This window comes from Rhipicephalus microplus, chromosome 3 (assembly GCF_043290135.1).
Source record: "Rhipicephalus microplus isolate Deutch F79 chromosome 3, USDA_Rmic, whole genome shotgun sequence".
Taxonomy (NCBI): domain Eukaryota; kingdom Metazoa; phylum Arthropoda; class Arachnida; order Ixodida; family Ixodidae; genus Rhipicephalus; species Rhipicephalus microplus.
The window spans coordinates 200,190,213-200,200,454 of NC_134702.1; the positions used below are offsets into that span (position 1 = coordinate 200,190,213).

The 10,242-nt window shown below is 42.6% G+C and overlaps 1 long non-coding RNA gene across 1 annotated transcript; it reads left to right on the top strand.

Annotated features, from left to right (window-relative positions):
- Positions 1-3,365: 3,365 nt before the first annotated feature.
- Positions 3,366-6,670, top strand: LOC142803473 (uncharacterized). Its single transcript, XR_012894134.1, has 3 exons — positions 3,366-3,540; positions 6,065-6,150; positions 6,516-6,670. It is a non-coding gene; the product is annotated as an uncharacterized LOC142803473 (long non-coding RNA).
- The last annotated feature ends 3,572 nt before the right edge of the window (positions 6,671-10,242 follow it).

Below are 10,242 nucleotides of genomic sequence, written 5' to 3' on the forward strand. Positions count from 1 at the left end.
TACATATAAGGTGCATAAAGTCGACGCCGGCAGCAAAAGCCAACCGAGAGTGTCCATATAATTGCTGTCGCAACAAAAAATTGACCACGAATCCGCATGGTACACCGCATATGTCGTCGCAAGACGATAGTCTTGCATCTGGAGAGAGTAAACAAAACGTTTAGTTGATGTTTTGCGCAACAAAATTGGTGAATGGTATTCCGGAGGCGCTGCGTTAGCGCCTCCAGCGTGTAGTGGAGGCGAATCAGTGCATCGAGGCACGTTAGACAAAAGCGTCATCTGGCAGTTTGATAACGAAAGAATTCGTTTGCGCTCGTGGAGAAACATGTGCGCTCGTCTCGGAGGCTTTAATGTGTAGAACGCAAAATGACGGGCAGGTGCCATCACTGCGTCGTCTTAGCAAAGCGTTGGTAGCACTTACCTTTTTGAGCATCGCGTTGCACTGTCAGCGCTCCGCGGTAAACACTGCAGTCCTTAGAATTACTTTTGTGGGCCTTGTCTAGTATAAAGGCACACATTCAAAACATCGGCGTGTTGGTATAGTGCTTAAGATATGCGCAACAATTGCTTTTTAATTGACAATCGCACAAATATGAACGTTGAACCTGGGTGGTTGCTGCGAATGGGGTTGGCCGTTTGGTGCTGTTTGAGGCATCGCTAAGGGCGGACAAACATACAAATGTAGAAACAGGCTCGGTAAAATGTCTAGAAGTTATTTATTCGAACAAGCTCCTTTGGTATTCACACATTGAGTCCATAGTCAAGAAAGGACTACGGTTGCTAGTAGTCCAATGAAGACTATAAAACGGTATATCGAAGATGTTGGAAAAATAACTTTTCTATATATAAATGTACGTACGCCCTGTTATAGAATTTGGTTGCGCTTTATATTCTAGTGCACCAGCTTATAAGTTACGTCTTCCGGTAAACCTGCAAAGAGAGGCCCTAAGGTTACGCCTTGGATTACCGAAATTCTTTGCCAATAATGTTCTGTACTTAGAGGCAAGTTTCCCCTATCTTTTGTGCAAATTTAGAATACTAACGGTACAAACAGTTTTGAAGTTTTATGAGTGCCTTGTAAAACTAAAGTTTATTTTTATGCACAAGCCAGCGTGATTTTTTCATCTTACTGGTCTTGGTTTCAAACTCTGCAGGTGGGATGCGTACAATTACTCGTTGGTCTATTAGATGTTAAACTGTACGAAATCTCTCCCATTAGCAATGCAAAGCAGAATTCAAAATTCTTTTTGATGATATATATTTAAAGCATGCGAAAAATCTGTCTTCATGTTTAATAAACGGCCTTTCGCAACAACGTTTACAAGAGCAAAGTATAATAAATATCATAGCTAGAGCTGCTTACAATCTGAAAGAAATTTGGCATTGGCATTTTCTCTGAGACATAGCAACATAGCATGCGCACAGTAAAAATTTTTACACCCAAAAGGGTGTAAAAAGGGTGCTTTTACGACAACACCCTCTAACACCCATAAATGGTCGATTAAAAAAAAGCACCCTTTCGTTTGGGTGCTTGCCTCGATAGCACCCTAAAATAGGCTCTAAGGGTGCTTTTGTGCCTGAGAAGGGTGTAGGTGACGATTCATCAGATGGAATATTCAGCATAAGAAGAACACATAATTATAATATTTGGGATTTTACGTCTCAAAAACCTCGATATGATTATGAGGGTCGTCGTAGTGGTAAGCTCCAGAGATTTTGACCATTTAGTGTTCTTTAATGAGCGCTGATATCGCACAGTGCACAGGCTTCTACCATTTCGCCTCCTTCTTAATTCGACTGCCACGGCCGGCATCAAACCCACAACCTTCGAATTGGCGGCTGAGCAGCGTAGCTACTGCACGAATATGTGGACCTTGCGTTAAATGACGGCCTAATTGACTTAGAATATGTGAAGGTGCTCTCCGAATACAGCAGAATGCCAGCAGAAGCAAATCGCGTTTCATCTATAATGGCAATTAACTGCAATCCATATCACGAAAGCTTTCCTCAGCGTTGGTTATAAGCTACATGTTTGCTGTGGATTATATACAGGAACATAATGTTCGCCCCAGTATGGGTGTGTGTGCGTGAGCCTGCGCATGTGTTCGTGTGTAAGCGCGGTTTTGTGTACATCCGTGCATGTGTGCGTGCGCGTGTATGTGCGAATCCGTGCTTGTGTTAAGCGTACCTGTGCACATGTGTACGCCCATGCAGGCGTGCGTTTACAGTCGCGTGTGCGTGTGGCCGTACGTGTATGTGTGTGCGCCTGTGAATAAGTATGTGTGTGTGTATCAGCCCGTGCGCCCTCGAATTTCGTGTGTGTGTGTGTGTGTGTGTGTGTGTGTGTGTGTGTGTGTGTGCGTGCGGGAGGGGGGCACTGCTTCGTAGTGTTTAAGGTCCCATGCCTGTTCAGACTGGGAGTCTATATGGGAGGTGGCTTAAGGAATGGCGGTGGTCAACGCATTGTACACGGACTATTCAGTGCATGGAAAACAGCTGCACATTGTCGTACCTTATTGTTGCTTGCGAACTTGATGTGGTAGCTGATTAGCTCCGTTGAGGCACTTCTACGTTCGAAAACTTGGGTTATGACAAATTCACACGGAAACTTGTCACTGCACTTATGCACAAGCATCGTTTATATTAACAACGTTTAACAAGAACGTGCCCTGCCTTTGCTACAGGTGCTTAGCTAGCTCATTGGGCAATCATGTGGAATTATGTTCTGATCATGTGGTCAGCAAAAAGTCTGTTATAACAACCTCGGCACGTTTCGTGGTGCGTGACAAGCCTTCTAAACATCCGTTACTGTGGATTAATTTGTTTCAGCTTCGACTACGCATTCGGTGTTTGCGGCACTATACGCGGAATCGCCAGACACGGACAATGCAAAAAAAAGTTCCTCTGAAAAATGTGTAGCGATGCTCTCCCGCTAATGCCACCGAGGACGAAATAATTATTGTTTCTGGCCATTCCAGGGTGCACTTTGTTTTCCGCAAGTTTTGCTTCACTATTTTTCGCCCACTGCAGTCGCATTCCGTCAAAATACTCAAACAACACAAGGCTGGTAAATAACCTGCGTCGCTGTGCGGAAGGAGAGTTGCCATTTAGAAGGAGTCATTCTTGAAGCGCAATTCGATTGCCTTCCGCGTGGATCCGCTGCCCGCCGTATGCACCACAGCGTTTGCCTTTCGGCGCCGTCTTGGCGGGTTTGCCCCCCCCCCCACTAACCCCGGACTGCCGTCCCCCCCGCCCCCACAACGGCGGTGTAGATAAGCGAATAGTTGCGTCACCGAACACCTGCGTCGACAGCTGCGGCGCCGCCGCCAGTGCCTCCTCTCCTCTCTCTCATCGTTGCTCTCTCTCTGTCTGACCGTCTTTCAAATGCGTTGCGTTGGTCTGGGGTCTTGGTCGCTGTGCGAGTTCTAGCGAACAGGCGCATCTTCAATGGCGGTCACGCATGACACCGTGTTCGAAGTGACGCTCGGATTAAGGAATAATCATGGAGTGGCGGACGCGGACGACGTGGGCCTGTTAACGGTGAGTGTACTGTTTTCGTAGGTAGTAATCATATAGCGGGGTTTTTAGCACAGCGGCCGCGTCAGCGGCACGGTTAAGTGAGCTCTGCACATATCTACCTATAACTTTAGCAATTTTGGTTCTAGGAGGGTCAGAGTGGTGTCTATTTGTTCGTGAAAATAAAAGGAGTTCAACCGCTACAAATACTGCTATTACAAACGAAAATTTCAAATTTTAGGAGCGGAAAACAGTGAATTTGTGAAAACAACAGTCGGACCACGTGTTTTTTACGATCGCTTTTAGCTTCGTTACTATTCTACCGGGAAACTTCTTACTTATATAGTTGAAAGTCCTTAGGGTAGACCTGACGCTGCTGAAGTTTGATCAGACTAGGTTTAATGGTTCCAGAGTTATTAAGCAATCAAAATTAAGCCTATTCACTCAAAAGATTAAATTGGTAATATCACCTTGCAAACGCATTTAAATTTTGTCCGCTTATTATAATAATAAACAGCACCCCATAGGCTACCAGAAGGCCCCATTCCGTACACTCTAGGCCCTTAATTAAGGTGGTAATCAGCAAAAATCTCATTTGATTAAAACAATTTTTCAAAAGGAGCTACAAACGCCACCGAAAAATAGCTAATATCTTCTTTTAGAACACAACAGTGCGGTTTTTTCTGTGTAAAAATATTTTTGATAGCTTAAGGTAACCGGTAGATACAGAGTTAGAAAGAATTTAACGAGAACCGCTAATAAACGTGTGACGCCCGCGTCTTCTCTCGCCCTCGCTCAGGAGGAGGGTGGCTCACTGCTCGGGAGAAAGGTACGCCCGTCAGATCGAAGTCTTGGACCACGTGTTTTTTTTTTCCCTTACGATTGCTTTTAACTTTGCTCATAACCTACCGGGAAACTTCTAACTCATGCAGTGCAAAGCCATAGTTGTAGACCTGTCGGCGCTCAAGTTTCATCAGGACAGGAGTGATAGTACCGGAACTAGAAACAGCACCCCATAGGCTAACCGGAGGCCCAATTCCGTACTCTCTAGGCCCTTAATTAAGGGGGTAATCAGCAGAAATCTCATTTCAGTAAAACATTTTTATAAAAATAACCACAAACTTGACTGATGCACCGCTGAAACCTACCTTTAGAACATGACAATCCGCTTCTTCTTGCGAAAGAAGTATTTCGATAGCTTTAGCCAATTAAAAGGTGTGCAGCTAGAAAGAAGTTAAAGAGAAACGCTGATAAACGTGAGGCGCCCGCGTCTTCCCTCGCCCTCGCTCAGAAGAGGAGGGTGGCTCACTGCTCGTTGCAAAGGTGCACCCGTCAAATCAAAGCCTCGGACCACGTTTTTTTTTCTTACGATCGCTTTTAACTTTGGTAATAACCTACCGGGAAACTTCTAACTCATACAGGGCAAAGCCCTAGTAGTAGACCTGTCGCCGCTCAGGTTTCATCAGGACAGGTGTAATAGTTACGGAGCTATATCTTGATCAAAATTAAGCGTAATCACTGAAAAGATTAATTTGGAAACATCACCTCACAAACGAATTTAAATTTTCTTCGCTTAATACACTAATAAACAGAATTGCTTAATTTTGCGCACTTGCAAATGAACAAGTCTAGAAATGCATCTCTCGTGAGTGATGTGCCGTGTCTACTGACACACACTAACACATTCGGAAAATTCAGCTTAAGACTGTCTCATGACCGTTACTTCTGAATTTAAATAAGGTAGAAGTTCATGGGAGGGCCCTTGGAACATGAGCTGGCGCTGGAGCCAAGATTTTGAAAAGCAAACATATTCAAATGTTGGCTTCAGCAACACACCAAGAACTTTTCGTTGCTTTTACCGTGTCCAACATGTTGAGTGTTTCAGCAGATATGTTTGAAGTCCTTTTAAAAACAGAAATGACTAGATTAATTAGGCAACATATGCAACACTGTGTTTACTGCTGAGGCAGTCATGTGTTAAAATAACTACAGGTTGTGATTCGATGACCAAATATAAAAATTGGACCAGGGTTTATGGACAAGACAGCTAAAGCAGGGATCCTACCTCTAGGATGAAAGTATGTGTTATCTGAGAAGCACACAACTAATGCTGTACATGCCAAAAACATATGCACTCTAATGAGGGATGACAGGATTTTCACTGAAAATTGAAAATGAAGTGAGAAATACCACAACTATCAAATTCTTATTGTAGACTTTACTATTTACTGTCATGTAAAAATTAAGCAAGTGTCCATTCTAGGCTGTGTCATGGCTCACTGAAGCACACTGTATGTTTTCGAATAGCTCTCACGAAGTACATATTTGCAGGCCTACGTCTAGAAAGCAGGCGAATAGGAAGCAGAGCGTCAAATTTAGATCAGATGCCATGGATGGAGCTTCTTGTGAGGGTAGAAAGAACGGAAAATTGTTCATTTTTGATGCCCTTATAGAGGCAGCCAGAATTGCACTGATTGCTGAATTGTCACAATTGCTCAAATTGTTAGAAGCGTGATTAAAGCCAGTAAATCTTTTACTTTTTTTGCAGACCTCTTCACTAGTGTCAAGCCCAAGATGATTTGTTCTCATGTAAAAGAGAAAGCAGAGATGCCTTCACTGTTTGTACATGGAGAGGTAAGTTTCGTGTGCGTTCTGATTAATGCTACATGTTCTGAACGTTGTACTTTAAGAACTATTTTTCACACTGGCTCGCTACCCTATAAGAAATTTGATTCTTAGATGAGTTCAGGCTTTCGTAAGTGCCATTTTCGAGCTGTAGTCTTACACTTCACCTCGATTCGGGAATTTTCTGTATGCTGGATACTATCTTATCCTTATCATACGAAATTATTGGAATGTATGGTTTGTATGGTTCGAGTTCAGTGTAATGTCAATTACACGCCATTTCAAAGGATACATACTACAGATTCTTTATATATGGTGTTGCCAGAACAGCACGAACATCATTTTATGAGAAGTAATATTTGCACTTATTACAGGACGAGAGGGTGCCGCTGACGTCCTACGTGGTATACCCCAGCCCCAGCCTAGAGCAAGCCTAGTTCCTGAACCTCTAAGTAGATGACCGAAATATCTTCCGTGTCAGTACTGACGAAGAAGGAGTCACAGCACTGATGAGTTGATTTTTTTTATTTTTAACATTGTCTACGGCCGCAAGGGGTTTAATACCCGTGACACACGGGCAAAATTAAAGGACTTTGAAGTAAACCCCTTTTGTCGCCTAAGGGGACCATTTGCAGAAAGGAGTGGCGCTGATGACACACGGCACCGGACAACTACTTTAGGCGGTGCCTCAGAAGAACGCTGCAGAAAAAATGGCGCTGTTTGTGGAAGGAGCAAGATTGGAAATATTAAAAAGAATCTGCGCATGTACATCACATTCAGCGACGCCGGAGCATAAAACCGTTTTTTTTTATTGTCTGGTGGACTATAATACGCATACCTGTAATTTTCTTTCGCTTTTCTGCATTTTTCGCAGCAACTTAAGTTCGTCTGGCAACTATGAAAAGTCGGTGTTTTGCTGTTTTTGTTTTTTGTCGTGCTTTTTACATGGCTGCGTCCAGCTGGGTCAGTGACGGCGTGCCGCGTTTCATCGTGGTCCTGCGATGTCTCAGCGCAGAGACAGAGATAAAGCAACAGTTGATCCGATCTTAACACACTTGCGCCCGTGTACGGGGAATACCGGCGTCGGTGAGGCTCTCGGCAATCGCCTGGTACACTCCACCGTTGTGCTTTTGCCCTCGCAAGGCGTCCAAATGGTCCTGCCATAGCTTTAAAAGTGCCCAGGTCTTCTTTTCAGTCCACTGGACGCGCGGTTTTTTCTTCACCGACTGAGCCGACTCCATTGTTACATGATACTACGTCGCCGACACAGCAGCTGCCGCTGCCAACCCTAACATGATCGCGCTAGTGACGTAATGCAGGCGTTTGAGAGTATGGACAGACTATAGGCCTTCACTTTTCAACAAATCGCACTGCTGCTGAAAATGAAAACATTTTCTCAGCGCCAAAAAATAGTGACAGGGCACCGCAGTGTTGCGACACGTTTTCTTCTATTGATAAATTGTGCACACTGTATGCGAGAGTACTCCCTTCCTGCCAGAAAAGTAGATGCGGGATCTGCTTTTGCGAAAAGGATCTTTGCCGGGAATGAGTTACTCCTTTGTCGTGTGTCACTGAGCCCGAACGCCTTTCCGAGAGATGTCCCCTTGTCTAAAGGACTTCAGGCTGCCCGTGTGTCAGGGGCATAACAACCACCGTGATAGAGCGGCTTTTTCTCGGCGTGAGTTTGGCGTTTATCAAAGAAGTTGTTCAGGCAGTACGACACTGAAAAATTTAGTGTCACAATGCCTGAACAACTTTTTCTAGTGTGGTCATGGTAGATGAACAAATATTGTTATTTGTGTAAGTTATTTTGCTTAAATATGGCTGGACCATTCCATGCCAAATGTCTCAGCCACTTTGGCGACCATCTGAAATGTATTTGAAAAAAAATGTGCTGACTTACTGCGTTGAAAACAGTGAACAGCTGGAATATTTCAGTGAGAAAAAAGTTTTGTTCATGTGGCTGGCTTATAACTTCCTGGCATAATGCCGTCTGTGTGCTGTCTGTGGAAAATTTCGTTTTAAAACTACCGATTATTTTTTCTAAAGCAAATTCGGTCTACCTGTTAAGTAAATGTGCTTCTGTAAGGTATTTGAAGCTCAATAATATTAGTGCAATTTTTTCGCCACATTTGCTTCCAAGAATAAAGCCAAAATGTGTTATGTTTGCATTTTTTATTGCAATATTGCACTTTGTATGAATATCTGAGCAGTGAATACTTACTCAACAGAAAGTAGATTTTGAGGAAAAAATATCTTTAGACCTCTCAAGCTGCTGAAATATATGAGAAAATATAACAAATTTCACAAAATCGTGATTTTTGTCCGTATTGAGATGCAATTTGCTCCATGTTGTGATACAATGAAAACTCATCATTAAAGTAAACTGTAAGAAAATGAAATTCTTTCTATAATAAAAAACTTATCGCAAAATGGACAGGAAAGAGCGCTGTCAACTGAATTTTATTGAAGGTGCTACGAGCGTTTTTATACTGAGCACAAGAACAGGGCTCATCTGCAACAACACATGTGTGACCATGATAAAATAATTTTAACCGAGAAAAGAATACTCTTTTTCGGAAAAGATAAGTGAAGGTGTACTGATGCATTGATCATTGGCCTCCCTGATAAAAAGTTCTAAAATCTCTCATTCTTTCTGCTTGCTTTTTTTCAAAAACCCTGTTTTATGAAACCTAGGACTGCACTTACATTCTTTACGGTGTCCGGCCATGAGACTACTATAGCCATTCTTAACATTTAAAGCATGCTGTCTCACTCGATCATTGAAGCATTGCCCAGTTTGTCCTATGTTTACTTTTCCACATGTTAGCGGTATCTCATACACTAGATTGGCATTCAGTAAACCTATTCTAGTGACGAATGGTGCAAAATTGACTATTCCTGTTACTTGTAAGTACTTTTGTTGCTGTATGCACTTTTGAAAGCTTGCAAGGGGTAGAAAACAACAATGCCATATCTGCTGGCACTTTTCCTGAAATTGTGAGACACCTTATGTATGTAGTACCATGTAACATGCAAAGGTCATTGGTCATTCTGTTTTTCTTTTGGTCCTGTTTCTTTTAACTGTACTTTCTGCAGGAGGGTTTCGCAAACGAGTGTGATGATGCTGTCGGGGTATTTGGCTGGTGTTATCAGCCCAGGAGGGCTAAGAATGTTCTGCCTTTTGATAGTGGGCATTCAAAATTAGTAAAAAAAGTAATTGATACCACATGTATTCAGGCCAACCATCAGAAGTCATGTTAACACAAGGGTGAGGTCAGGCTTAAAAACCAGATTAAAAGACTAAAATATGCTGGATATACCAACAGAATCATCACACCCGTTTGCGAAACTCTCTTGCAGAAAGTAAAGTTAAAGAAGACAGGACCAACAAAAAAACAATGACCAAAACCTTTGCATGTTATACCACATCACATGTCTCCCAATTAAAAAAATATCCAGCAGATATGATATTAACGTGTTGTTTTCCACCCCTTGCAAGCTTTCAAAAACGTGTGTACTAAACAGCAACAGGAATAGTCAATCTTGCACCATTCGTCACGAGAATAGGTTTACTTAATGCCAATTTAACGTTTGTAGAAGTATTTTTTATCAGGTAAACCAATGATCAGTGCATAACTACACATTCACTTATCCTTTCCGAGAGGGAGTATTCTTTTCTCAGTTAAGATTATTTTGTAGTGGTAACACGTGTCGTCGCGCATGAGCACGGTTCTTATACTTTGTATAAAAGCGCTCGTAGCACATTCATTAAATTCTGTTGACAGTCGGTGCTCTTTCCTGTCCTTTCTGTCTCTTCCTGAAGTTGTCGCGCTGTGACTAGCACACAACCACGATGAACCAACTCGCCCAAATTAGACTCTTGTTACATAGCACGTAGACCGAGTTTTGTATAGAAAGAAGGAGCGATGCTTTTAAAATAAGATTTTTCACATACAACACCGACACGGCATTCCAGGAAGTTCAGAAGGCAGCCACATGACCAAACATTTTTCTTCTCCTAAATATTTCAGAAGTTCACTATTTTCAATGTAGCACGAGTTTTTTTAATACATTTGAGATGGTTACCAAAATGGCTGG